This window comes from Struthio camelus, chromosome 5 (genome assembly GCF_040807025.1).
Source record: "Struthio camelus isolate bStrCam1 chromosome 5, bStrCam1.hap1, whole genome shotgun sequence".
In the NCBI taxonomy this organism is placed as follows: domain Eukaryota; kingdom Metazoa; phylum Chordata; class Aves; order Struthioniformes; family Struthionidae; genus Struthio; species Struthio camelus.
The window spans coordinates 52,980,920-53,006,535 of NC_090946.1; the positions used below are offsets into that span (position 1 = coordinate 52,980,920).

At 37.9% G+C, this 25,616-nt stretch overlaps 1 long non-coding RNA gene across 1 annotated transcript in view; it reads left to right on the forward strand.

The window, feature by feature from the left end:
- LOC138067495 (uncharacterized) overlaps positions 1–25,253 on the forward strand; it is a 146,117-nt gene extending 120,864 nt beyond the window's left edge. Inside the window, exon 4 of the long non-coding RNA XR_011141570.1 lies at positions 25,162–25,253. This is a non-coding gene — a long non-coding RNA (uncharacterized lncRNA). The remainder of the gene's footprint in view (positions 1–25,161) is intronic.
- Positions 25,254–25,616: the final 363 nt, after the last annotated feature.

A 25,616-nucleotide genomic window follows, 5' to 3' on the forward strand; every position in this document is an offset into this window, starting at 1 on the left:
CAGCTATCTCTGTGTCTTGTATACGCAGCGTCAGTGCCCTGTGTATACATTGGGTTTGAAAACGTAAGTGGATCAGAGAGACGTATCATTTGCTGGTATGTAAACAGACAGATGAGTTTATAGATCGCATTAAACCCCAGTGGCTGTAGCTAGTGTAAGAGAGAGTCAAGTCTTCTTGAGTGCCATCCCCCATCTCACTCCTCCTTATTCCTCTTTATACCATCAACACCAACACCACAAGTTGGACTCACCTCCTTTAGGGAGCAAACAGAGGCATCTTTGCAAGGGGGAAGCATATCTGAAGAGTATTCCAGCCTTGATTCTTGTTCTCGCAACCTTTTATTGCTCCTTTGAAATGGCAGCTGCTCTTGACGAAATGCATGAATCCACAGATTAATCTGTAAAGTCTTTTCTTAACTCGGTATTGATCCTGCACTCAATCCCAACAAAGGTGAAAAGTTTGTCTTGATATCTCCCTTTTTTTCCTCTATTTTTTTCTTCTTTATACGTTAGGGGAAAAAAGGAAAATGCAGTTGCCAAATTTTGTAACTGTAAACATGGGCAGGGAGGTAAGGTTTCTCTAGACTGGTAATGCTGAAGCTTAGAACTACACTCTCAGGGGGGCAGTCACCAGTTTTCTTGTGTGTTGAGCAAATCGTGCCAACTGATTACACATTGTTAATGAAAGATTAACTATTTAATGCATTAGCTTTTTGAAAGCACATAGAACAGCTGTGAACTTAGGCTATGTCTGCCCCATACATAGCATGTTTGATTTTCTCATAGCTCCCCAGTTGGTCTGAGCTTGCTTTCCTCCACAGCTGGGGGTCTTGAGCTAGTTTGGGTTCTCTGAGCATGTGGAAAATATTTCTTGTGTTGTTCATTAATTATTCTGAAAACCTTGACTTTGAAGTCTGTGTACACTTATGGCGCTGCATAAACAAAAGAATAGTTTTTATTCTTAATGTACAGCATATATTGTTGATTTTAAAGCATTCTTTTAGCTGCATTACCTTTTTATTCAATGTATTATGTTTCCCTGGATAGGCATATATGATGGTCAGAGTTTTGTTTTAAGCCATTTTCACAAAAGAAAAGCCATTCCAGTATAAAACCTGCATATGTACATAAAGAATCTTGCTGACCTTTAATGATCAAGGAAGGAGGAAAGAATGTTAAAATTTATCTTATTCTCCTAAGTTTCCTATAATGTGACAGGTAAAGAAACTTCAGAGCAACATTCATGATTTCAGTGGTTTCAGGGAACAAATTGGAAGCATAGAAGTGAAAGCTGCATTTGTGTGCACAGGGATAGGTACACATACACGCACCATCAGTGCTCCAGATTCATACTGGAAGTAAGATAAACCTTTTTGTGAAAATTTGGCAAGCAGGACTTCAGGTAGTAAAATCAAGGTCATGTAATTTTTCACATAAATCTGCACAAACTGATAATATAGATTCACAATCTTCAAATCATGCTACAAAATGGCATTTCAGAACTTAAAACTCAGTAAGGTTTTTTCTTTGGTGTCCACCCTCACATTCCTTCCCCATGACAGAGACATGGGTAAGACAAGACAAACTATTTTTTGATATATTTCTCCCCAGGATAGAAACATGGAGTACTACCAATGTTGTGTTCCGGTGAAAATTTCCACCCCGGATATCAGAGCGTAGAATTTTTGACATATTATGTCAACTGAGTACCCAGATGAAGTGTCTAAAGCAATTTGTGAATCAGTGGTCATTACTGCCAATGCTGTTGTAAGCCCATAAATATTTCATATACCTGAGAATGCCACCTCTTATGTTCCCTGCCCAGTATGCACACAATGAATTGTCTGTTTTCTGCAGAAATCAAATATTACTTTGCGTCTGTCTAAGTAATATGATGTGACTATTTTTCAGACAATATAGTTAATAAGAAAACTACCTTTATAGATTTCTGTCTATATTTAATAGCATATGTGCTGAATACATAAGGATAATTTGTGTTAATATGTAGCAAAAATTTCACTTGGCTGAATTGTCATTCATTTTTTACTGAATTCATGCCTACAAGCTAGGCTGAATTATCAGCAAGGTTTTGTTCTAAAACTCAGTAAAAAACAAAGAAATTCCAATTTCTGTAATTAATCTTCCTACTGCTAAAAGTAATACAAGTGATTCGTACACGGTAATACAGTTTCAGTAAGCTTTAATTGATTTTTTTTTTAACTAGAGAAACATCTAAATGATAAATCTGTTCAAAGTATACAGTTATGTTTTTCAGACTTTGCACACACACCATCATATTCACGTTCTGTTGCATCCAGATTTTCCCTGAGCAGTGTGTTAACTGCAGCATATCAGAAATGCTGGGTTCTGGAAAGTCTCTCACTCCATGAAAATAATTGATGCATATGTGAAAATGCATTCACAGAGTATCTTTAGTGAGTATTATTCAGGTATATCTATTAGCTCATGGAAGCATATACACAAGGGATTTTTAACAGAGCTGTTTTTACAGGTGGCTGTGGAAGCCCTCTTTTCTTTTGTACGCTAAAAAGAAAAAAAAAAAATCCTTTGCACATTGCAGCCCAAGCTGTAAGTGGAAAATGAGTTAGGGACTCTGCTGTCACAGAGCAACCTGGCTGACGAAGCTATTTAGCAGACTTTTCTGGCTCTAAGCACAAATTTTCAAAAAAATTGTTAAATTCATTTTGTAACACATTTGTAAAGTAAGGAAATGTTAACTGCTGCTTCTTCATGCACCAGCAGGAGACACAAAAAGATTAATACTTCCTAATAGCATTGAAAGGCTCTGTGGTGCTGTCAAGAATTGAACGCAGGTCTCTCCCAAATCCCGGTTCATTGCAAGCAGGTTTGCTTTCATCCAGTAATCTCTTGACTGCCAGAGGCTATTGCAGGGTGGCCTAAATAAAAGGAACCCTGAGGTAGTGTTAATTTGTGCTGTAAGGTCAAAGCAGTCTCTGTTTAACCCCAGGGCTTTGTTAGTACAATGGTGGCACAGTCCCTTTTGCTGTTTCTTCTGGTTGCTCAACTGAGCACAGCATAGCCAGTTCTAAACACTGGACGTTTAGATCTCTCATTTATTTGTCATTAGAAAGTCCCATTAGAAATGGTAACAAATTTCAGGTAAAGGTTGTTCATGAATTGTTTATACTTTGCAGTGTGTGAATGGTCATTTAAATTGCATAGCTTCTTTCCACTCCATTACTGAAAACCAGCATTTTCAAAAGAAAAATGGTGAATTGTCAGTAGTTTAACTAACATACCCTTTCTCTTGAAGGGGGTATTTCTGAAGAATACTACTTCTACAGTGCTAGTAGGAATGTGAATGCTTGTAAACAGCACATAGCAAGATATAGAAGGATGGTTAATTTGAATAGCTGTTAAGAATCTGAAGAAATGCTTATGAACAGTCTTTAGAAATATTTGACCAAATCTGCCTATTTATACTGCAATAATACAGGTGTATGCATATCAGTGCATATAACTTAGCTTCTGTATATTTATGCATTTTTCTGTTACATCATGAAGTGGATTTGTCCTGTCTGCCATGATACTGACTTCATTCCTTAGCAGAAATCAAGTTAAACATGCCTACCTCAAAAGTACTCTTGCTGCTGCAGCTCAGCTCTCGTCATCTTTTGGGGCCAAATCTTGAGTGTCAGCTCTGACCTCAGTATTCGTATTGCTTTAAAAGGCACTGGGGGATAGATGGGAAGGGAGGCTGGGGTCTCGAGGGAAAAAAATGTATCCGTTCTTCAAAAAAAGGAACTAGGCATGTATTTTTCCTAATGTTTCAGTGAATTAAGTTTGGAAATGCAGCCTTTATGTTGTTATGTTTTGTATGTCTAGCGTACTAAGAACAAACTACAAAAACCAGCATCTCCTAGGTGTCAGGTCTGCACGTTGGCTGTCTCTGTTTCAAGAACGATCCTTAAAGATAGAACCCACTCTCAACCCCAACTCTGGATTCACAAAGTTTTCATTGTCAGCTTATGGAGGTTCTGCTTTGGGTGATTGCTAGTGGCTGTTCTCACACTCAGAGCATCGATGGGTTTGTTTTTTTCCCCTCTGCTTCTCAGAGCCCCCCCCACAAACTACCATCTATTTCTGCACTGTATCTCTGTTTCTGTGGATTTTCAATAGGTTTAGATTGCCATTTGCTACATTTGGTATTTATTGGACCTCATTCTTACTTGAATTCAGACAGCACTGCATGGGTCTACTTCTTTAAAGAGAGCCTAACAACACAAGACATAACCATTATGTCTGCATTTGCTACAGAAAGCCATGTGAGGATCATCTTTTCATATCGAAGTCATCAGGATAAATCAGCATTCATATAGTAACTGAATTGTTCTTTTATTTTTAGAGTATTATAATTATTACGATATTGAGTGCTTCAGTTTTGCAGTTTAGTGTGTACACTTAATCTCAGTGGCAATTTGTCATGCTTCACAGGAAGCTGATAAGGCAGTATTTCCATGTATTTTAACAGTAACTCCACTGAAAGTTTTGCACAGAACAACTTCCTAGAACTGATGTCAGGACAGAAGATGCAGGACAAGCACTTATCTGGGGCCACAATGGAATAAAAGTTGGTTCTTCATATAGTGATTGTTGGTGGAAGGGAATCTGATACAGATGCCTCAAAAGCAGGGTCAGGCATTTTAATACAGAAGGGGATGTTCTGGTAAATTGGATTACATGTGAAGTTCAGCCACACAAGCTGTACATCCTGTTTCAGTGGAGAGATAGCTATGCTGAACTGCAACCACAATCACTAGATTAAGACTGGCCAGAACACAGCAATCTCAGGGACTTCCCTTTGAGCACAAAGCCAGGTATCAGAATGTGTGGTTGTACGTGCCTAATGCTGCTGGATGAGTTTTTAACAGGAATTAATTAAAACTATTTTTATAAAAGTAGAGGAGAGCAAGAGGTTTTTGGTTCTCTTCACTGGCCATTCCCTCTATTCCTTGATCCTTCCTCCCATTACCACTGTTGGAGTTTGCAGTTAACCTTTATTTGACCCCCATCAGACTGCCTAGCCCTGATTGGGATTCCCGCCAGCGTCCATTTAAACTTACTGGTGAGGAGAGATCATATGTCACTAGGGTCCCTGGCTGTCCATCACAGGGAACTTTCCAGAAGGGAGGCAGAAACCAGGCTCAGCACGACTACACCCACAACTGGGTCTTGGCTATAAAAGGGGGCCGCTGGCGCTTCAGGGGGGCTTCTGGAGTTGGTGATGGTAACCAAAGACAGAAGGAGCGTGGCCGTGGGACAGCCATCATCAGGAGTAAAAGCTCCGGATAGGAAGACCAGTGCTCCTTCAGTGCCCCCCACTCCCTCCTGGTACAGGACACCAGACCAGGACAAGCCCACCAGCATCCACCACTCCTGAACAGCTGCTCAAGGTGGTGTAAGTTAACCACTACGGGCTTTGTTCCCAGGGATCGGCATACCCCATCAGTGCGGCCGGATCGCCAACACAGGTTGTACCCGAACATGGTTTTATACTGAGGATCAGCACACCCCTACCAGTGTGTGGCTAGATCACTTCTGCAGGCTTTGTTCCCAGGGATGAGCATGCCTGCCCAGCATGACCTGATCAGGCCAATCCCCACCCTGCACACCTTCTCTTTTATAGACATGTCATTATCATTCATAGTTTTATTCACTGTGGAACTTTATTTGCCTTGTTATTTTTCCTGGAAGCTTCCACTGTTACCATTGTATATAGTTACTGTATGTTTGTCTTGACTGTTTACCACTGGATATAGTTACTGTATGTTTGCATTGATTAACTGACATTAGTACAGTTATATCATATGTAAATCCACTGATCCAAGTACTGTAACCCTATACCGCCTAAAGGAACCGAATTCTTTTCTATTTGGTAAGTCCTGAGGAGAATAATCAGTTTTCCAAAATGCCCTTCAATTGGTGCGGGCACTCCTCTGCTATGGAGCGGGACAACCACCACCACCACCATCTTGTTACCTTGCCCCCATAGACATACCTTCCCTCTTTCTGTAGGCAGTTGCAGCAAAAGGGTTCAAGTTTTATGTCCCCATTGGGGCCCACTTCAGAGGGATTCTCAGGACACCCTGCCTTTCTAAGGACAGGAAAGAAACTCAGAACAAAATCTGAATAAGAATTAAGACAGGAATGATCTCAAAACACCTCAGCGAATGCACATCGGGCATTATTTTCCGATCCCATTGATTTCCTCCTGTGTTAGTTTCTAGCCAAGCCTTGTCTGGCTACTTCAGTCTACTTGGCTTTGTACGTTGGGCTAAAATTAGTACCATCCTTGAAAGGCCTACTAAATGTCATTGATATATTCAAGCATTTACATGTTTTGGTGTTTTGGCTTGTTTCAAGCAGTGTAACTTAATCAGCAGCCATGTAGCAACATCAAAGACAAGTACAATAATAGCCTGGTGTTCTATTTTTTATTAATTGAGATGGAGTTTGCACTGCCTTCCAGGGCACTAGTATTCATTTCTCTTTTTCCTATAAACAAGCATGAAAATACATTTTTTTAATTAGCAATAAATTAATGTACATAATAGCAATCTATCTTCATCAAACCCCACATGATGATGTTAAACAGTGATATTATACTCAATTTGCAGTCTCTGCTATTTATGTCCTGTTACATTTTTCAGGACTTGGAAGACTAACCCCATGATCTAGCTGAAACAGATGCAAGTACCGATCACAGCCAAAATATATTCTGAACCAGAGAGCATATCATTGATTTTCATGATAATGGCTTCTTTAATACCTTGAGAAATAAATTCCATATGCTGCTCCAATTTCTCATTTTCAGAAATCAGTCGCAAGTATTATATGGCAACAAGACTTTTTGGTGATGAGGCCTTTTCTTTTTTCCAAAAAATTCAGTATTTGCTTTTAGAAATGAAATGGGTCATTTCACATTCTCTATCCAGGCTTCAGGGGAAAGTATTTTCAACAATAATCATGGAATTATCTGGAAAGAAGGATTATTCAGTTTTTTCATGTGTGTTCACAGCTTCTCAAAGTCTGTCCCATGTATAGTAGTCTTTTTTTAAGATAAGGCTGAATTATAAAACCTTAGTTTGAAAATAACCTGTTAGACATATGACATGTTTTAGTTACAGCAGCAGATTTTTAAAGCCTTTGAGTGTCACTCTGCACATTTTTAATGCTTATTCCCATTTCTACTGTAAAGGTATTCCATCTTAGAACTAATGTTTCTCAAGAGCACAAAGTGCACTCTTAATATCATTGTACATCATAGGCTCTCAGAAGCAAATCACTAGGGAGCTGCGACTTGGGATTGTTACCAGTGATAGCCTAGTGAGTCTTCACGGCAAACAGGGTTGACAAGAATACTGTAAAAATACCCTGTACAGTGGTGTGCCCAGAGGCCTCGGCAAAACAACCAAACCAGCTGATAGGCATTTTGCCCTGGTAAGGTAATTCAGCAGGCTCCATACACTAAACAGGTTCAAGTGGTTGTATAGGTGTCCCTGCTGCTTAGGGATGAGATTACGATAGTAGGGGTCAACAGGTAAGTAACAAAGTTTAATGAATCAATGAACAGTAGCAATAACAACTATAATAATATCAATAGTAATGTACAATAACTACAAATTATTGACTTGTTTACAGTGGTATACCTGAAACTTCAATCTAAAAAGAGAAATGATTATACATTTATACACACACATACAGGTTCAAGTTTAGAAGCCAATCAACAAATACTCACAAAAATGGTAAGGTGGGGGGGAAGGGTTAAGGAGACTGCACCCAGAGTGGTGAGTACCACATCCAGGGACCTGTACTCTAAGCAGGCCACCCTCAACAGGGGGGGGAGCCACTGCACAGCATGAAGCTTTTAATATCAAAGCAGGCCACACCCCAAATGGGGGAGAGAAGTGTGCTGCCTCATGACCAGAGAGGCCCTACCATCAAGCAGGCCACACCAGGGAAGGTGTGCCACTTGGCCCTTACTCAGTTAACTCACATGTCCACAGGTGAGTCAGGATCCTGAATCCCTGACCTGGTGTCCCAGGGTGGGGGAACACAGCAAGTCCCTGAAGCCCAGATTTGGTGGTGGGTCTCCTCCACTGGCTGTCCCACAACCTCCACTAGAGCCACCTTCAGTTAGGGAATATTCACCTGGCTTGTTCAGGCCTGAGAAAGATCACCAAGGATTTTTCCTTCCCAATGCTAGTTTTCATGATTTCAGCTCATGTACCCTCCCAGGTTACCCACAAAAAAATCCCCTCCCTTCCTCTTTTTTTTTTTTTTTTCCTTCCCCCCCCCCGGGTCACATTGCTCTTTATAGGTGGGCCATGGTGTGACCTCAGGCACCAAGACCCTGCCATTGGTCACACTTTCTTCGGATCCACGTTCCTATTGGTGCATTTTGGATCCTTCATTAGCATGCAGACCTGCTTGCTGACTAGTGCCTAGGCCTGTTCCCGTTCTAGAATGTTCCCCCTGATTGACAGTCACTCCCCACCAATGATTTTATAGCATGAGGGTGGGACAAAAGGGTTAACTGACTAAGGGTCACACAAAGGGCAGTATGATTGACAGAATACACAAATTACAAATAAAGCCTTTTTAGCAGGTTTAGAACATAACTTTCGATCTATTAAGGGTCCTACTATGACAAATGGCTCTCTGCCATTTGACGTTATTTAGCCTAGCAGTGTGGCAAGCTGTATCGGCCTTCAGACATCCATCTCCAGCAGAATTACGCTTTATTTTAGTCTTTTATTTCATGGAGAAATAAGCTCTTAGTTTGTGGAAATTGTACTTACGTAGGAAATGATCATTGTCAAAAACAATGGCAAAATTCTCAGAGATTTCATTAGGAGATAGGCCTGGGAAAAAAGTGCTGACAGATAAATCTACGGGGCAGTTGCTTCAAGTACTTAGAGTTCACTGCTTGAACATAGGTATGTGCTACTTTTTGTGCTACTTTTTAAATACCAGAGAACTGTTATTTATAAAACATTTCACCTGAGAGTGCATGATCCAAAAAGACCACCAAAAAAAAAAAGTAAAGCTGTTGAAAGAACCACTTTTTGTTAGAGCGAAAGGGTTTGTGCAGCTATTTGCTTTTGTTTCTCAGACAGGCGTTCCTTCTGGTCCTCATGAAATAGGAGTCTAAATTTCAGGCACTGATGTGCTTAAAACCATTTTAATGAAAAAACTGTAATCCAATATAATCGTCCTATAAGTGTTCTCTGTCTCTTCAGAGGTAAAAACAGTGTAAAAATTTAATGCAAGCCTCTGCCTGGCTGTATTAAAAGTGTTTGGCTAGCTTTAAATCTGCTTAGTGTCAGTGTTACAGATTGCAGTGAAATCACTTACAGTCATAGATGGTCATAGCAACTGAAATGAGACTCTCAGTCCACATTCTGGTAACATAGCTGTGGTATTTAAATGGACAAACACAACAATTCATTGTAATAGAGAAGTTAATCTTTTTATTAGAATAATAATGGCATTATCGGTTCTCTGCTGTTAATTGTACTTCACGTTAATAAGATCATATACAAATACCCTTTCAAGCGTATTCATTGTAAATATACCCAGCCGCAGTTCCGTTTAGGGACGCACAATGTGCCAAAAGTGTCTGGCTTCAGTATTTCCAGAAACGAATGCAAACAATCCTTTTCCCTGTCAAGAATGGAGCTGTTGGCAAAGAGGGAAAATTTGTGTGTAGTAATGCTTAGAATATAACCCGAAGGAGGTGGTTTGGGTTTCTTATGTGGTAGTAGTTCTCAGAACGCGGAAATATTTTGTTTAATCATGATAAGGGATAATAATACTGTGTACCAAAAAGTAGCTGTAGTGCTGACAGAAGTTGTGCAGGCCTTTGTCAAAGCATCCATTCACTGTTCCTCTTCTTCCTGATACAGCTCTCTTTTGATATTCAGCAAAAAAAATATAACATCTGTATTATGCCATTTCAGTCCTTCAAATCTCTGCTGTTAATTATACTTTATGTACAATTGGCAAGATATTTTTATTTATTAGAATAATTCGGAGAGGTAGTAAACAAATGTTTTTCCCAGCAACCTAATCAGATGACTTACAGATGAAATGCTAAGAGCTGACTTGAAGCTCGTTCCTGTGTTCCCTTTTCAGGAAAACTGATTAGTCTGATTACTGGCTAAAGAACTGGACTCAATATGAGCATGAAATATGCAGGAAGGAAGACTTTTAAAAAACCGATGAAGGAATTAAATCAGATGTGTAGTGTAGCTGCAAATACCCTACTGAAAGAAAGTTTTATCCTAATTTCAGGCATTTGTAGCTTTTGAAAAAAATTTTTTCTCAGCATTTTAATATATACTGTACATAACGTTTGGACACTAAGCAAAGGCTAATGACTGACCTTTATCTTAATTTCTCTAAGGATCAGAGCTCTATAGCTGAAAAAAAGGCCGTCAATTTATCTTAAAGAAAAAAGTATCATAATATAAGGGAAAACGAAATAGAAGGACAAGATGAGCTAAGAAGGGGCTTAAGCATCTGGTATTTTGTACTCTAGCTGCAAAAGGTTAAAATGTCTTTACTGTCTTGTAATATTTTGTGATTGTCAGTTTTCACTATTGTCTAGAATCCGTACAGTTAAATAGTTTAACTAAAATATGTCTGAGCAGTTCATATGCTGCAAAATACTGCTATTACAGAAATAAACAACAAGCATGAAACCTAAGTTAGAAAAATGCCAGTGCATACAAGATACATAAGTAGTAGATGTAAGTAAAACAAGCACTGGTAACTGGTGCAATTCCATGAGCAGAAATGAGAGAGCTAGAATAGAAATATAATGGAATAAAAAATCAGTTTGTTTTTGTTAGTTTTATGTTTCTTAGTCCTATGTTTCTTATCTTTCTCAGCACCACAATTGAAGGAGAAAATCAGAACCACCTTCTTACGGAGAAGTGAGGGCCTAGTGGAAAGACTGTCCAGAAATAAAAATCAGATCTTAATGCTGATTCAGATTTGTGGAAATTTCGGATTTAGGGCTCCAACTCAGCTGGTCTCTGTCTTTGCAATGAGTCTGATATTCTGGAGCCAGACGCAATTAGCTCAGGTATACTTCAAGTATATTAAGTATAAATATGAATGATCCACATCTTCCTATTTATCAGGTGGATAATGAGTGTTCTAAGCAACACTGAGTTTTCAAAAGAGCACAGGATGTTTGCTTTTGGTGGTGATCTCCAAACCTCACAATGGAGGCATGACTGAAATACAGCTTTCTTCTTTATCCTGTAGTAATTTGTAAATGGCTCAAACTTGTGGCTGGTGAGGAAAGGGTTAACGTGTCTTTCGTGAGTTGAACAGATAGAGCAGCCCTCAGTGTAAGGATTGCCAGGGAGGCTAGCCGTGCAAGAACGAAAGAAATACGAAATACGGCTTGCCTCGGATGGCAGGTTACTTACTCTGAAAGGGATTGTAACAGGAGACATCTCTAAGAAGGCTTTCAGACTGGCATAGAATCAGACTTGTTTTATGGCTTAAAAAAAAAAAACTTATAACTGCAAGAGGCACTTCTGATGTTTTCCATGTATTTCTTGATACTGCTTTCTTGATACGTGGAGCCCCTTTTCTCCTCCAACCCCTGAACAGATCTGTTGAAAACAGCCTGTCTACAGGCAGTTTTTTTTCTGTTGATTCAGTGCAGCTATGCATAGAAATTATTTTGCATGCAGAATCTTGGCATCTTAAATCTTTTCACCTAATCATTACCTATATGTTCTGTCCAAAATTCTATTCTTAGAAACTTGGTGTTTGATCAGGGACCAGTCACAAGAGTATCTAAAACAGCATAGATAGATGGACTATGGTTGGTTGACTACTTCCATTATACAATCCTCATTTTATTATTTCCAAATATCATATTATGTACATTGTTACAAACATTATAAGAACACAAAAACAATTTTGTCACATTTAGTGTGTTTTTGGAAAGCTTCTACTGTGGCAGTGTGCATCGTATTAAACCTAGGCTGCAAAGGAAAGGAGTTGTATGCAAGTATGTGGAATGGTATTCTGAAGCTAGGCTTAAGCCCAAGTCATTCATTTCAAGTGTTACTTTCTCTTCTTAGCAATGAATTCCTAGAAAACTCTATTTTGCATCAGACAATTATCATCTTAGGGGTTTTATGCATACATGAGGAAGAAGAACAGGCATTATGTCTTGTTTAGGAAGGGAAGCCAATGGACTTACCCAAGTGTGAATTAGGGGCAATTCTGATATTAAATCAGTAATTTCTAATGGATTTCATCTAGTGGCAACTGCAGGGAAGTAGTAGGAAAAGATAAAAGTTCCTAAAGTGTAGGGTTGCGGAAGAGTTGTGAAAAAGTATTCATTCCTCACTGTTAATGTCAAATTAACATTAAAAACAGGAAGCTACATGAGTGTAAGTGATGATCATGATACTCTCTGCTTCATGTGTACAGGATAAACAAGTAATCTATCTTCCTTTAAAAATATGAACTGAGTACTGACTGTTAAGGTCAGGAAAAGATTTGTTCTGTTTTATTTTCTAGTAAACCACATAAGCAGTATTGCACATGCAAGATAAAACAGTCTTTGCGCCCCTTCCTCAGGGTCAGAACTTTAATACCCTCATCTTAGGTGTTGACACCTTTTGAATGCCTTATCAATGACAAGTATGAATGCTTTTCATTATTTTCAGATTTTTATTATCAGCACAAGACTACTATTAAGGATTCATTTTGTAAAACAAATTCTCTTAGTGCTTTTTTATACATGAATGAGAACACTTACAGTGTACTTTTTTTCTGCATTATCCATCAAAAATTCAATATGAGAGATTCATAGCATGTAAATTTTAAGACTATAGACATTATCTTGAGGTGACCACAGTTTCTGCATGTATATTATAAGCTGATGGTTTTTTAAGGATTTACTAAGTTTACACTGTTTTAACCTGGGGATGAATTCTGCCTGTGGATGAATGGGTGCAGTTCTCTTTGAAACCAATGGGAATTGCATGTGAATAACTGAGGACAGGAAATGGCCTTTAAAAGGGAGTGGTTTGCTTTTTAACAATTTATTCACTAGAAATAGAGTATCCTTCACTTTAATCAGTCACCAGAATAATTTACTGTTTGGACAAAATAGCAAACACCTGACAGTAAGTTGAGAGAGAAGACAATTAATGGTCGGATAAACTGAAGTAGACACAGTCCTGATATCAAGGGGAAACTGAAGCTCTTCCCCGTGCTATGTCCTCTAGTAGAGACATTCTTCCTGCAGTGGTTCCTGTGATCAGGCCATGCCCCAGTGTTCAGTAGCTTGATGGAAGCAGGCCTGCAGGCGGCACTGACAAGGAGGTCCATAGTACTGTGGCTGCTGCATAACTCCTTGTGATTCCTTCCAGCTAGTTTTTGCTGGGAAGCAGGAAGTGGGGACAAATGAACAATGGCTTAAGCCACTGCACCCAAAACTTCCCCCGGATAGTCACACCTAAAAAAAGACAACAGAAATTTACTATGAACACTGGAGCACTATCACTGCTGCAGGTGTTATTTAGGCATAACAATTTCTTGTTTCCGTGAGACATTCTCCTCTGTCAAACATAGCTGCTCCAGACATGATTCTGTCCCTCAGAAATCAAGATTAAGAGATAAAACTGTATTTGTGTATCTCTCAAAATTCTATCTTCAGTTTCTTTTTCTGCTCTTTCTGTTTTCTGATTTCCTGCTTTCATTGTGCTAGATCATCCAAAATTGGTGTAAGGTGAAAATGAAACCTTCTTCCTTCCCACCTGGTTTTATCATTGGTGTCAGAGATTGTATAAAATATTTGTAAGAAAACATCCGCAGGGACTGCTCCAGTGCATGCTTCCTTAGTGGCATTTTGGGAGAACTCTGAAGGAAATTTGCAATTATGATAGGTCTTTATTTTATCTAAAAGAAAACTATGACACATGTGAGAAACATATCTGAGAAGAAGGAAGGAAGGAGATTGTTCCTCCTTCCATGAGACGGCTAGCTCAACCTGTTGCAAATAAAAATTACTTCAATGTTCTGGTGTCTTAAGGTGTCTTTCATTCTTAAACTAAGAAGTAAAGGAGGCCTAAATTTAAGTCAAGTTCTCCACAGCTTCAAATGAGGTTGCAGGAATTCAGCACTAGCACAGTGGAAATCCAAAGGAGCTCTATAAGTTACATTCAATTTTTCATTATTAACATCAGAGAAGTATTTAGTCCTTTTTCAGGATCTTTAATTATATTACACACAAAATATCTTCAAGAAGCACTGGAAAATAATACTTTTATTACCATACGGAGGTGGATGTAGATTATTTTAAACACTCGTTTTGGACTTCTGGCTGCCAATGAAACTCTACTTTTTTATTTTCAAGGTCCTCTCAAAAGATAACAATTAAGACGTTTACCCAACCATGCAATGTACCTGGGAAGCTTTCATTACGGGTGAAAGAGAACAGCAGCCTAATCGTCTCATGGCAAATCGTCTCATGGCAAACCAAGACTCATTAGGCCCAAGGATTTTAACTGGAGCAAAGAACCATATGGCTTTTCCAAAAAAGTTCGAGGCTGGAAGCTGTGTGAGTCCTAGCTAAATGCTTATTCCCAAAGGTATTTTTACTGCTGCTCTGGCTACTGATATCCAGGAAATCTAGCATTGCAATACCAATACCCAGATGTAGCAAGAAGGATACAAATCTTAGCAAGCCAAGATCACAGTAGGATTATAGATCAGGTAAACAACTGAATGTGGGCTAGACAGAAGAAAGCACCCTGAAGACAGTTGAAACTATTTATCAATTGTGATAGGTTATGAGCAGCTACACTCAGCTCACATTGCTCAGTTGATTAGTAGTAACTTGAAAACTTGCAAGTGTGTAGCCAGACCCTAAGTGAAAGTTCAGAACATCAACAAAATACAGTCAACATGGCATGAAATACTTCCTATAAGGGCTTGTGATAATAGTGTAGCCTTACTAACAGTCGCACCAGAATCATCCTACACCTAAATTGTTGCTTTCACAAAGTTCGTCATTAGTCTCATTCTTCTGACGTTCTGATTCATCATTTTTGCAGCAGTTCTTAGTATGATCTTTGCCCCCTGAATAACACAGTTGTTTTTGTAAAAGAATCCAAACTTTGGCAGCAAATAAAGAACTTTTTTTATTTCAGATTAGAAAAAGAAAAAAAGGTAAATTTTCATGTTAATGCTGAGCTCTCTGCTCTCACGTGTACATCCATGCAAATCACCAAAACCTACGTTTCCCAGTTGAAACATCCTGCTTCTTCGCAGAGGTTGTCCACACACTGCTTGTACTTGTTTCTGTTACCACACTCAGATGAAAACTGTCATATGAGTGTGTCTTAAGTTGTGTAAACTAAAAGGTCTTTGCTAAGTTTGATTCAGGCTACTGGTTCAAACCATCCATCCAGAGTGCTTAGCTGGGCGCTGAGTACTTTCTGTTCAGTCAGCTCAGTCTGCTGCCAAGTCTGCAGAGGTTAGCCCAGGTATCTTACACAGGCTATGGTTACACATTCGTTACTTAGAAACATCAACAAGAAAACACCGCTTCACTACAATGCTTGGCCATTCAGGAGGGGTAGTGTCTGTATTGGCTCCCCAAACTTGATGAAAGAAGAACTACATGACTCCTGGGTCTGTACAGTGAAGATAGCAGTATGCTATAGACAGTACCAAACGCAGCAAATTCTGGATCCAGGAAAGCAGTGTTAAAGCTTCTGCTGGCTTTGGCAGAGCCAGAATTTCAGTCGCTTTGGTCTTAAATACACTTACCTTGGTCTAATTTAAAAATAACTAGAATACTCATAAAATCTGGAAGTGTTTATGTTTATGTTTCTGGTTAATACATGATTCTCAGTGGGAACAGCTTTTTCTACTGACTGGAGCATAAATAAAATGTATCACAGAATTTTTTCCTTTATAAATGTATCACAAGTATCCTGGAATAAAATACTCAATGTTAGCTGACTACGTTGGAAGTTAAAAAAACAAAGCAGGTCTGTATTAGAAATGTCTCAGTAAATTAGGGTAAAATTAGATTAATATTGTAAAATACTAGAAAATATTTCCAATAAAGTTTTTGAAAAATATGATAGCTTATAAGTCATGATCTCATGTAAGGAAAAATACATATTGAATGTACATCATGCTTTATTCCAGGTGCAGATTTAATTGATTTCTGGCTTACTTTTCACTCTGCTTGTTTTTCTAGATACTTAATAGTTTATTTCACTTGTTTCATTTCCTTTTCCTCACATTTTTCAAGTGCAAATTAATCATCTTCTTTGAGCCTGTGTCTTTCTGTTCAGCCTCTGCATGGCAACTGATTTTGAGTTGCTGATCTGATCCAGTCTTCCTGTCCTCTCTCTTCTGTTCTGGATCTTGCAGTCAAGAAACAATTTGCTCCAGGTCGTATCTGATTAATCCATTTAGGATATCTCTTTTAGGATCCAAACAGATAGATACTGTATTATGACTTTCAAGGTTTTGAAGTATGAGACAACACTGTTGTTCCAAGAGAATGGACTTCCCTTTCTTTCCTTGTTCATGTCACTTTCCATAGCTTAACCAGTAAAGATTTCCTTCAAGGTTTTATCTGATTCTGCCCTCTTACTCACCTGTGTAGTGCACTGAACACCCCTCAAACTAATTTTTATACCCATTTTTTTAATATGAACTTCCCCCTATTAGTCATCTCCTTAGTTTTTTGATGTCTAGTATAGGCCAGGTTCTACACTTTTCCAATACTTCCTGTTCCTCTCATCTTTGCAGATTCTCATCACTTTCTTTGAAACATTTGGGTCTGCACAGCGAGCAAGTGTTAAGGTTCTCTTCACAAAAATCCTAGAAGAATATAAGAAATTCATCATGTTATTATTATGTGGAGGTTCTTTTAGTCTCATCCATTTCCTGATGTCAGTACCTTTTGCACCCTAGGAAAGAAGATTCTGTTACAACTGGCATGAAACAGGTTAGTCTGTGTTCTAAAAATAGAAGTATATTCAGTAGATTTAAGATAAAATCCTTATGTGTTGGTTTACACAGTATGACACTGTGCTAATTATAAGTCACACATAAACCTTTGCTTCTAAGGGTGATTTCTGAAGCGGTTTTATGATCTTGTGCTATAAGCTCCTAAAAAGTCCTCAGACAAAGAGAAGCTTTGCTTCAGAAGGAAGTATTGTGCATTATAACATGAAGTGAAAAGTCACCAAGGAAAGTAAAGTAATATTTTACTTTTAAATCTGTTTTATACAAAATTCCCATTTCATATAAAAACAAATAAAATTTGTTTTATTTTACTCTATTCTAGAATAGAGTAAAATAGGCTTTTACCTCCCTGTTAAAAGTTGCTTGTGGAGTAAGATGAATACACTGAATGGGTTAACCTGAAAAAAGAGCTGCTTTATAAAAGAGCTGCCATCTACGATTATAATAATCTTGCAGACAAATATAATTACAGTGTGATGTCTGTTTATGTCTGTGAAAGCTTTGATTGTGTAGTCTTGTCTGTATTACACTGCAAAACAGCATAAACAATTACACTGTATAGTAACTCTAATCCAGTGCTAATGCCCTGAGCTATAGGTGTCACTACGAATTGCAAGGATTTGTGTGATACTTATGTCTGCCTTTTTCAGGTGAATTTGACCACAATGCACTCAGTGTTGTACTGGTTTGCAGAATTCAGAAGCTCATTAATAGACTGCAGAGCTGAGTGGAATTACTCAAATAAGAGCACATATAATAGGGTAATAGTTACTCTAGAGTTTCATTGATATGATACAGAAATGAAGAGAGTTGCAGTATCCTTTTAATGATTAAAATATTTTGACTATTGAATACTATTCAGTACTACGAAATTTGAATTTTAGAGACAGAGTTGATTTTACAAAGTAGGTTATATGCAAATTCTCATAACATTTTATCAACTAACAAAATGCTCAAGCTAATAATCATTAGAAAAATTAGTGGTGCTGTGCGCATGTTCCATTCAAAGTAAAAGCTCTTAGGTTGCACAGACTACGTCTCTCCATTATGCTTGTCAAATGTGTATGAAGTGTATGGAGTGTATGAAGGCAACACCAGAAGAAAACAAATGTGGGCATTGTATTTTATTTATGTTTATACACATTGGGAAGAAAATGGACTGGCAGAACTGAACACAGTTTTCATATGCAGTTAAGCTATTTCTCAATCTGAGATGAAGCTGAACCTCTGGCTAAACAGCCAGAGGTTTACAGAGAGGGGGTTAAGGAGGTTTTAGAATATGTTCTCACAGTAGGTGATGCACCTGCACAATCCAGCTCATGTGCCACAGTGTATCTAATATGTGGGGGGGGGTCACTAACCGACATAAAGTGAATGCTCACGCTAGTGGGGTGACAGGTGGCTCTTTCCAATAGCATCTAAATTATAAGACATCTTTGGTTTCCTAGTTTCTAGCTATAAACAGGATACAGGAAAGAATGAACTAGAGGAAGCTGGTTACAGAGCCTCCTCTTAGGATTTTGGCTGCCTGGTCTCAAGGCCAACACTGGAAATGCCACTGTGTGGCCTTGAATCAGAGCTGTTGAGAAAGAGCTGTGAGAAGCCTGAGCAGGGGCTGTCCCCTTTTTGCAGGAGATGCATTAGAGCTGGGCAATTACCCTTGCTCCCTCCCTGCCTGGGCTACGCTGCAGCCATGCCTGGGCCTGGCCATGTACCTCACTGGTCTGGACCTGACCCATTGACTTTCAGTTCCCGGCTTGACCTTGGAGCAGCCTCATTACTGTGGCCTTGCCTGGTGACCAGAACTCTTTGCTGACCCTGATTACTAACCCTGATGTGCTCTGCTCTCCTTCAAGTGCTGTGGGACTGCGCCGCTTGTCGGTCAGGCCACGGCCTGTGTCTGCCTTGATATCACCCTCGACTCCCAGGTGACCGTCCCTTGTGGAGCAGCCCGCTCTTGCTGCTCTCCGTCTGTTGGAGCCAAACGTGATCCTAGCTTGACTGCAGACTGAGTGAAAAAAGCATCTGAAGAGGATAATAGTTTCTTTCCGATTGGCCATCTTTAGGGTTAGCTTTCAATTTCTGTGGAATATAGGGATTTATTTTTAATGTGCATTTCTTTTCCGTCATGACACATTTTGCAGGCCTATGAATGGAGATGTTGATAATTGGTACTTTTAATAAGATTAAGGTAAAGCATACAGTCATGTAAGTACAGTAAGGTGGAATGGAGATACTCATTCATACTGTTTATGTACCGGCTTGTTCCTTGTAGGTAGAAATAAATTTAGACATTTATATTAAAGCATGCTTTGGCACAAGCATTCAAGCAAGTCTACTAAGTATATGATTTTTTGGCTTTTCATTGTTTAGAATTCTATAGCCTAGAATGTTTTAAAACAGGAAAAATGCTTACGTAAAAGTGAAACTATCATTTTGCCAAAGCTGATACTTTGCTTTCCTTTCCAATAGTTATCTGCTTACGATTTGTTTTAAAATAACTCATTAATTTCCTCTTTCTCTAAAACAGAACAGAGTTCTCATGAATGGCCTTGCCATTCTTTACATCTCAATTTTAACAAAAGTCAGAAAACAAAACCCAAATACATTCCTGTGGCTATAGTATCATGAAACACAATTTTAAAAACCCTAATCTAGTCTCCATCTGTTTCTTAAAGACATAAATGTGTTTCCTCTTTTCCTGTCTGTTACAGGAGTGACCATGGTTCCCCAAGACCCTGTGAATATCCAACAAATAGAGTAAATAATATTCATGATGAGATGGTTTTATATCATTTGAAAACTTTGGAAATCCATTATATTTCATCAGTTAGATACTTTATGAACTTTTAAAGTGAGACATAGAAAGGTGAAAGACTCATTAAAGAATTGTGTCTCACTGGAAAAGTCTGGTTTGCAGTTCACATGCAAAAGTTCAGGCACTGCTTAGAATTAGGGAGTGGGGAATGTTTTTGTGGAAAGTAAGAAGTGCCAAATTAATGAATATAGATTTTTCTCAAGCAGCATTTTACAGTGCTCATCCTGACTGAAACCAGGGTCAATAGAGATGGGTCAGGTAAATAAAAACAAGTATGTATGCATCTGTTCGTAAATGAACGGAATAGTTACTTTGAAAATAGTTATACATAAGAAGAAAACAAAGTGCTCTTGTGTGGTATTCCAAAATTGTGCTGTATTGCACTTTCCAGATGGAAGCAGCAGATTGTTTGCGCTGTACATACACCTGAATTCCTTCATGGTGAGCAAGTTAGTGTTGCGGCATTTAGGAATGATAATTATAATAAATACTATGCAAGTGTTCAAATTGTCCTTTAATCAAGATAATTAACATTCTACTGTTTGGCTCTGTGCGTGTGTATGTACCTCAGCGTGTCCCTGAGACTCACAAAAGTGCCTGAGTAGCTCGGTACTCAAGGGGATCACAGCTGTTTATTTTTTCATGTTGGAACAGAGATTTAACTTGTAGCTGGAAGGGTGTGCTTTTGAACAGAACCTAGAAACAGATGTTACTCAACTAGTACAGTATATGAGTCCTCACTTTTTATACATGGCTTGTTAAAATGTTTTGCAGCAGGACTATTACTGCTAGAGATAAGTAGGTCAGTGTTTAGTAAGATCTAATTAGTAATGGTTCTCAATCTAAGCTCCATTTAAACAATGGCCAACAATTATCCCAACAGTAGTATTTCATTTTGAATGACATGGCAACAGTTTCTGTCTTTGACTATGAAATGACATGCATGAGATGCTACCTGAGTGCAAAAACATGTAGCAAACATGGGTATGCCTTTCTCCACCATTGGAATGACTAATTCTTTCCTTCTATTACCTCATGATGCATACGCAGAAATGTAGATATTAAAATTGCAGCCACTTGTGCTTTACCATTCAAACATACAACAGCTTACCTTTCAACAAATTTTAAAAAGCAGCTGCATCAGTCTGAATGTCTAAGATGAAACCTTTTCTTTTAACTAGAAGGAAAGCAGACTGTTATATTATAAAGTCACTAGGAAAACAAGGAATAAAATATGACTATAGATTAATAATCGGTACACAAAAGTAAAAGCTTTCTTCATAATAAAAAACAATTCAAATAAATATTCTGGCTTTTTAATATGAAGCTGACCTAGCACTATTATTCCTGAGTCACACACACCAATGTTGCTGTGCAGTGGACCATAACAGCATGAAAGAAGTCTGACCATTTTGCAGATTTATGGAATCCCTATAGGGTTTTCCTTTCTAAATATAAACTATATGCTGCACTCATAGGCAGAATCTTAAAACAACATTAATGCTGTGATATCAGTGTTGCCAGGAAAGCACTGATACTTTGAACCACTGCTATTGCTGTGCAAGTCTGTCATTTCAAAACTTGAATGAAATCCACGTCTCTGAAGACAAATATTTATCGAACATTTTTAAATGACCCGCAAAAATGTATTAAATAATTAAATTCTTTTTTAAATTATTGGAATGTTGTCTGTAAGATCTTACTTCTTGCAATTCCTGATAATTGCTTTAATTATCTCTAAAAATGATAGAATGTGCATAGTGTGTAAAAGGAAAGCTATTTGCTTGGAGGTAGTATTGAATGTAAAGGCAGTACTGTAACTGCCTACAGTTTTAGCTTTTCCGTCATCACCCTCACACATGAAGGTCTTCAGTGTCTGTCAAGGAAACAGCCTACTGACAGTTCTCTTGATCTTCAGTCTACTGTAACTTCATAGAAACAGTTAAGACAGAAAATAGCATTCACTGAATTATGAGTTAAGTAGAGATTCTATGTAGATTATAATTGATTATATATGCATGTAAATTCCTTTTTTTTATTATATCTTAAGTTTCAGCCAAATTGCGTCTGTTTTTTGTGAGGTAGAGGCATGCTTGTGCCCTGCAATATATTTTTCTACATTAACGTGGCATTAGAAATGATAGAAATGTGGAACCCTTTGTTTTGTCAGCTTTCCATAGTGGAGTGACATAAAGTGAATTATTAAGTTAAATTTTAATTTTATATGAATAGAGGGAAAAAGCAAAAAAAGGCGTAGTGGTATGTTCTAGGAGAACAGTCTCAGTCAATGATGATACTGTTCCCATAGAATCATTTCTACATTCTACGTATAGGCTGTATGAGAAAGGATCCAGCAGTCTAACCCGTCCTTGAAACAGCACAGACGAGAACGTGCTGGACTTCCAGTACCAGTTTTTGTAGTAACTGCAATTTACATTAGAGCAAATGGAATTGACACCTCCCCTCATATCTGGTAATGCTTGTGACTGGAACATTATCAGCTGCAGTAAATGATTCCTAAAACTGTTACCTATTGTCACAAATAGAAGAAGTTTTCTTATAATTACCTGAGTAAACAGAGAAAAATGCTTTATATTTAGTCTGAGCAGGAGAGAACACTATATTTCCCAGTAGTTTGCTTGCAAAGTGAAAGTCTTGTTGATCCTTATGCAGTATAATGACTTGGAAACAGAGGGTGCATTGGTTCCACTGCAGTTTCTGCTGGCACATTATAGACCTTCCAGATCTGGTAGTCACCTAGAGCAGAGATGTCCGAACCACAGTTTGCAATCACTGGTAACCTGTGGGATATTCACAGCCCTTCTAGGAAATACTTTTATTCACAAGAGTACCTTGTTTCCGTACTCTTGCAATTTCTAACAGATGTAGTTTGTTTTTGTTTGTACGGGTTTAGAACTTTAAGTAATACTGAAAGAGAGGATTTTCATTTGTCATCCTGAGTAGCAGAATGATATTCAATTAACTTTTCAAATTAACTTCTCTATGATTTTGTGAGTGGTAAAACTGTATGCTAAAAAAGAATGCAACAGAATATTCTGGGAGAGAACTCTCAACCAATGACAATGTTATTTTCAAAGGGTACCTTACATATGAAATGTACACTAGGTATTAGAAAGGATTCAGGATTCTGAGTCTCTGGGCATATAGTAGCTACTAAAATTTATAGTTACGGATTGAACTATGCTTCTGGATTTGAAGAATTTCCTATAACCTCTTTCTATCCACTCAACTGCATTAAAAGGTGACAAAGCTATATGAAATATTTTCCTGATACTACTTTTATATGTAAGTAAAGCTGAATGTTAAATAGGTGGGGGGGGAGGGTTCTGAAATGTCATGGAGTTCCCCATTTCATTTACTTTTATTATATGGAGCATTTTTAGAAAGCGATTTTGTATATAGCTTTAAGAGAAGACAATAGCCCACATTCTGAATGGGAATGTGGGCTAGGCACCCGGTCCCAGCTATATCATTCAACAAGGTGAGCTATCAGTCTCCTAAGTAAGTCCACATCTGTTGTTACTAAGAAAAGTAAAATCTACAGGCTTCTAGAGTTCCACAGATGTTAAACATTCAATAACTAGCACAGGGAGCTATTCAAATGCTGTCACGTTAGATCAATAGGAAACACAGCTATTACATAAATGTTGTTATGAGACAAGTGTGAATGAGACAAGTATTTAGCACAGAGCGTTAAAATGAGATGACCTGGAAACAAGAAACATGTAGAAATCCTGCATCAAATGAATTTCTGTTATATCTGCAGTGAAATGGAAATACGTGTTTTGGAGGTCTTTACCTCCAAAATGACTAACAGTTGATTGTATATAAAGCGTAAGAAGGAAATAATACAGAATTTATAGAAATTAGTAGTACACTCTCCATTTAAACTGATTTCAGTTCTAACCATCTTATCCCAAAAAGGATAACATCAATAATAGAAAAAGGTTTCAGAAATATGTTACTGGGGCAACGTAAATGTTTTGGCAAATTTCAGTAATACAAAAGATTGGGTCTTTCAATAGACTGAAGAAGGCCAGAGTAAAATACATGAACAAACTGAAAGAAGAGAAAACATCTCATGGATATTCAACATAGGGAACACATTACCATATGATACCATTAATGCCTAACAAATTTCAGATTTGGAATACATAAATTTTCATGCTAATGAACATAAATCAGCCTCTAGAGAGTTAGGGAAAAGGACTTTCCCCCTATTTAGATTATTTCAGGTATGCTCACTGTGGAGCTCTTTGTAATTTCCTCTGAAGGGTCTGCCAATTCATAGAAACAGGAAGTGGACTGAAAAGTGTAGGAAATTTCTGGTTCACAATGTATGTGCTACTGTATTTCATAAAAAAAACACTTAGCTTGCTTTGCTAAAGTATGGCTAAGCACAATCTTCATTTTTGCACTAATGTGTTTCTATTCTTGATCACTCCATCTTTGAATTCCACAAGAGAAGGAATTTTGCTGTTTTTTTCTGTTGGATTATTTTTTTCTTGTTCAGAAACCCCTTTTGTGTGTTCACTGTAACACCTAGAATAATACTAATACTTTGTTTCTGAGAATCAGGAGGAAATGCACTGCGAAATGCTTTGATGTTTTTCTTAGGGTGCTTCATATTAGACTTCTCCTAATATTGCATATTTACCACGAATATTTACCGTCTCCTTGCATATTTACCATGTTTTAAGAAAGGGAAATGTAATTCATCACTAGAAATAGTATTGCCAGCAAGGCACCATGAATGATTGCTGTTACTATTCAGAGATGTATCTTATATTCTGAGAATTAGTTCTAAGAAAAACATCCTTTGTTCTCAAGAAAGCGGACGTAAGAACAAACTATTAGCTGATCTCAGCTATAACATATTCTGTATGTCTAAAGAGATTATGGTATTTTATTTAGGTAAACACCCTTTAAAAGTTCCAGATAAGTGTACATCAGTTATTATAATGTTCCACAAGATATTCTTGGCAGAGGAATTAAGCTTTTTCTGCTCCAAGATAAAGCAAGATTTGTTATGTTATTCCTCAATGATATCAGTAGGTTCCAAAGGAGCTGTTCCCCCAAAAGAACTGATAAATCACAAACCATCTTGGGGTAAGTCATATGGTACTATCAGGATATTTTTAATTCGTCATACCTCCTTTTTGTGTACTAACTTTGATGTTAATCCATGAGTAGGATGTCCTTCAATGAACGGAATCTATTTTTACAGCTGTTTTAAAATTGATTAGATTGCAGGCACGCCTACTGAAATCATTCAACCAAGTGAAGAAACAGAATGAGATTTGGATTATAGGGTTTCAGATAATACCGAGTCCCATGTGAAAGGTATGTTATTTCTTCTCTTTGTTCTGCTTTTGGAAAAGTATAGCTGTGGGATTTTTTTTCTCAACTGTATAGGTCACAGGAATTATAAAGATTTCTAAAGCAAAATCACAGTCTGTGTACTGAATAAAGCGAATCTAGTGCTGGGTGGCTTACAAAAGTATTTAGTATGTTAAATCTGATCATCGTTAGTGTCCTTTCAAGGACATAGGAAGATCTTCTTTAACTGTTTGTTCAAAATAATTGAAATATTTCAGTTTTCAGTATTACTTGACCATACTTGAGTATTATTTGACCGTATTTGACCATTAGAGAGCAAAACTCTTCCAATGAGTTGTACTCTATTTGTAAATAATTACAC